Below are 4,755 nucleotides of genomic sequence, written 5' to 3'. Positions count from 1 at the left end.
CAGTTTTCATGTTTCCGTTTGAAACTAAACATAATGTTGTGTTTTGTCCAGAGCAGCTATATATCTGGATTTTTTTTAGAGGAATCTAACATTTATAGTGTTGCTCTAGAGCCTGCAGGAAAAACAAAGCCAGAAAACAATCTGAGACATGAGGAGAATTACACAGGATGGAGATAGACATGTAATTGATAGGCGTATTAATTAAGAGTGGAGTGCTTTTAGGGGGAGGCGGACCTTCGGCTCGTTTTAAAACCGACGCGACCATGAAATTATAAGACAAGCCGTGTTATATTCATGTGTTCTCGTCTCGGTGCACGGGGTTTTATCGTGAGAATGCAGTGCCGTGCGAGAATGCTGTGGATGGTCACATCCAGCTCACACGAGCCTGAGTCCCCTTCTGGTCTAGTGAAATAAAATGGCGACGGTCAAATATGAACAATCAGTCAATCAATCAATCAATCAACCATGTTATTTATAATAGCCCAATATCACAATGTTCATTTGTCTCAGTGGGCTTCACGTTTTAACAGATATCAGGGATGACAATTACGACACCCTCTGGTCCTTAGACCCTCAACATCTTACAAGGAAAAGCTTCCAGACAAAACCCCAAAGTTTAAAGGGGAAAATGGTAGAAACCTCAGGGAGAGCAACAGAGGAGGGATCCTCTCCCAGGACGGACAGACGTGCAATAGATGCCGTGTGTTAAAGAATGCTTGTCACCACGAGCATGGGACCCTTCCGGTCAAACGTGAAACAAAAATGCGGCTCACACGAGGACTGCGACCCTTCCGGTCAAGGGTGCCGGAAGCGGGGGCCTTGGGCCCCCCCACTTTTCAGCCCTGCCCCAAATTTTCGCATCAGGTTGCCGCTGGAAAACTGTACAAAAATCCCGTTTTCAATAATTCCCCTCTACTCTAAAGGTCGCATCTAAAACGTGATCTGATCTAGCGTTTATATTTTGTCTATTTTTTGATTGTTATATTCAATCTCACTAGCTACAGGCATGTTGAGCTGTAAAGGTGAAGATGACAGCTCTCAGCCACTCTGCTGTTCCTCAGCGCCGCTCCCCTCCTCCGCTGAATTATGATGTAACGGTGTATAGTAATTATAGTAACCGCAGAGTCCGTTACAGTTTGTTTTATATCTGATTTTCAACATAAAGCAAGTCTTGGCTTTCATAATATTAACTTGTTTCGGCAATTCAGATGATAAATAGGCCTACAAACTTTGAAGCTTGTAAACGCATAATAACATGCGGGAGACGGAGTTAGTAATTTAACGGTCACTGCGGACAAACCAACCGGTGTTTCTCGTGAGTGTTTTCCCCGGGAAACAAACCACAATACCACACAAACGCAAAAATACACAAACCACACGAATACACGGGCGCGGAACACTACAAATCCGTTTCATAATTCCTTCACCAAAGTCGCATCAAAACGCGATCTGGATCTAGTTGTGTATATTTCTTTTATTTGTTTATTGTTTATATATTCATCTCATTCATGCTTGTGGGAACATGTTTCAAATGGGGGGTGCTTGGGGATGACACCAGGGCTGGTTCTGCACCAATGTGCAGTGCCCTCAGGCACAGATGTTGTGCAATGAAAAACCTCTACAAAAGGACCCAAATACACTATGAAAGAGGAACTATATACATGGTGGACGTTTATTATAAAAAATGCTTACATTTATTTAGTATTGACCATGTTTTAATGGGGGGGTGGGACTTCACATCCTCTAGGGGGTCGGGGGTGCCCCCCGGGAAGATTTTTTAAACATTTTAAAGTAAAATGCTTCAATCTGGTGCACTTTAGCGCCCAATTCACCTAAGAGACTGTCTAGGGGGTACACTTCTAAACACCATATGAACAAGCGATTCGGTTTGCATTTATTAATCAAATAAGTATGTGAACATTTCCAATAACATTCCATAGGCCAATTAACAAATAAATGTACTTAATTTTATTTGTGTTGTTCATTCCTAATTTATTTTACCAGTTAATTTATTTATTATTTATGCATATTTTTAATCTCTCCAGTTTTAAACAATATTTTGGTTTACTGTCCTATAGTAACATTGGAATGATTTCATGCCTGTTTATTATTATATCCTAATCTTTATAAAGGGTGTAACTTGGAAATATTTGTATTACATAAATTGTGATCAAAAGTTTGAGGACTCACTGAGATACTTAGACTGAATTAACTATCTAAACCCTCAGAAGTCCCTTACCTCACTGAGCCTCTCAGTCTGGACAGGCAGAACTCTCCCTCCACATTATTGTAGAAAAGCTTCTTATATCCGTTAGCGCACAGAAGCTACAAAACAATCCCCGCCGGTACGGGGCACCCCTCTTCTCTATCTCTTCTTCACTTTGGGCTGTGAGCTGCGGGCGCCTGATAAGCCAACATCCCCCACTTTCATCACTCAGCGCCATCGTACGGGGAAATGGAAAAATGTCAACCGCGGTGAAAAGGGTGTTATCTTTTTAATATGAATGTTGTTACTCAAGGCGGAAAATTCGTTTTTTTGTCTTATATTTGTATTATATTTGTGGAAGTGCAGATCCCCTGTCCTCCACCCAGGGGGTGCTGCGCACCTCAGCACCCTATTCCCACAGCCCCCTGGCTACACGCATTTGTTAAGCTTGTAAAGGGAAGGACCACAGCTCGCTTCTCACTGGCACTAGGCTCTTCCGGCAGCGCGCCCCCCCTTCCCTCCCGCTGAAATTATGAATGTCAGCATATAATTAAGCAATAGCTCACGACAGGGCCGTGGTATATGCTCATTATTCACAGCTAAGGGGCGTGGTTCGGCCGAAGCGTAAAATCACTCTTTATTTAAATAGTTTTTATTCGTAAATAATTGTATGATTCAAAATAAAATAGTCCCTCCGGTTGCTTCTGCAGCAAAACATTAGTGCGGAGCGTGGGCTGCTATGCAACACACTAACAGCTATCGAACATATTAGACAGAGAGCCGGTTGACCATATTTGGTTGTTTATTTACATTAATGTTTTTATATGTTGCTGTTTTATTTGTGCAGGCCACTGAAAAACTGTCCAGCTCAGTAGCATGCTTACGTGGTCACTTGTACTTAGGCTTGAGGGTTGTTCTAGGCTGATTGCTTGACGTGGCGAGAATATGGTTCTACTTTCTCCAGTTGGTCTACCTGCTCTTCCCGTAGCTCTGCATGCGTCGTAGTGCTTTTCTCGAGCATAGGCACTCTGACGGTCATATTTCTCTACTGTGTTTCAAGGACACGCATCATACAAGCTTTTGCGTGATGACTTTCCCAGTCGGTGTTGCCTGCTCTGTCATCGTTGCTTTGCATGTCCGTCGCTTTACGTGACTTTCTTGCAGGCATAGTCACTGCTTAATCCACTCCTCCATAGTAAGACTCCCCCGGAGGTCGAAGTTAATCTTAAATGTTTCCATCTTAGGCTTTGTAAGTTTGTTTCGTAACTGAAGAAATGCAAATATATTTATAAAACTGACAAGTCAAATCAAGCAATCTGATTGGTCGATAGTGTTTTTGCGGACCTCTTTGATTACAGATTTGAAAACATCGTTGCTTGCTTTAAAAGTAGCACAATTCATTATGTCAAACCTTGGAAAGTGTCTAGATATCCCTGCCCTAATGCCAAAGGAACTGCACACTGAATATGTTTTGCCGTTTGATGGACCGCTGCGTAAAAAGGAGGGTTTCTGCCCCGTTACTTCTCCGCTGCTTTCTTGTTCCAGTATGAAAAGCAAACTGCAGGCAGTTTGCTTTTCAGCCCATCGGTATACTGTTTTTCGTAGACGCGGAGGGATACTGACTTGTTGTGAAAAGTAACTTACAATTCTACCCATGGTATACGCTCAGTATATCACGGCTAAGAACCAATCAGATTGCTTGATTTGACTTGTCCGTTTTATAATCATAGATAACACGGCAGGGTCCGTTACAGTTTGTTTTCATCTGATTTCAAATAAACAAAGTCTTGGCTTTCAGAATATTAAACTTGTTTCGGCAAATTCAGATGATAAATACAGGTTTGAAGCTTGTAACGGCATAATTACAAGCAGAGAACGGACTAATTTAACGTCACAACAGGAACAACAGCCGGTGTTTCCCGTGAGTGCAGTAATCCAAACGAAAATATCTTCCCTCCGTAGTATTTTGATCATTTGCTCTGCTAATAATCAATCAATTGATGGATTCCAGAGAAGAGAAAACTTTAAATGCCTTTTTCTCAAAATGATGACTCTGTAACAGTCATTATATAATGTGACATATTTTGCTTAATATTTGGAGTAGCCTACAATAACAATCCTGATATCATTAAAAAGCTAGGAATCAAAATGTGTCTTCGGGTCAATGCGACTGATTTCGATGGAGCAGGTCACTTTGCATTAGGTCAAATAAAGCAGGCAGACATAAAACATAACAGGAACAATATGTACATTTTAACCCAATCAAATAAGACATTGTCACACCATTCAAATGTATCCATGTAAATTACAACCAATAAAAAAGCTTAGATTTGTTTATTTGTTACGTTGTTTACTTTATTTGTTACGTGGTTCTGTGTGTGTCAGCCGTTAACCTATAGAAAGAATACACTTGCAAACATGTCAGAAGAACCAGCGCAGAAGAAAACTAAATACAGTCAATCTAAACTTAAATTTAACAACTGGAAGGTCACATCCCTGACATCCACATCTCCGGAGCCTGGACCTTCTTCAAACAGCGAAGCCTGATG

At 41.3% G+C, this 4,755-nt stretch overlaps 2 protein-coding genes across 6 annotated transcripts in view; both read right to left on the bottom strand.

The window, feature by feature from the left end:
* Window positions 1-4,755, bottom strand: part of msrb3 (methionine sulfoxide reductase B3) — a 168,848-nt gene that overhangs the window by 622 nt on the left and 163,471 nt on the right. The gene's annotated exons all lie outside the window — the stretch shown is intronic.
* Window positions 1-4,755, bottom strand: part of ntn1a (netrin 1a) — a 248,630-nt gene that overhangs the window by 156,181 nt on the left and 87,694 nt on the right. The window lies entirely within an intron of this gene.

This window comes from Notothenia coriiceps, unplaced genomic scaffold (genome assembly GCF_000735185.1).
Source record: "Notothenia coriiceps isolate Sejong01 unplaced genomic scaffold, NC01 NC01_scaffold00037244, whole genome shotgun sequence".
NCBI classification, from domain to species: Eukaryota; Metazoa; Chordata; class Actinopteri; order Perciformes; family Nototheniidae; genus Notothenia; species Notothenia coriiceps.
Note: the sequence above shows the minus strand (reverse complement) of the source record. Positions and strands in the feature narration are given on the sequence as shown.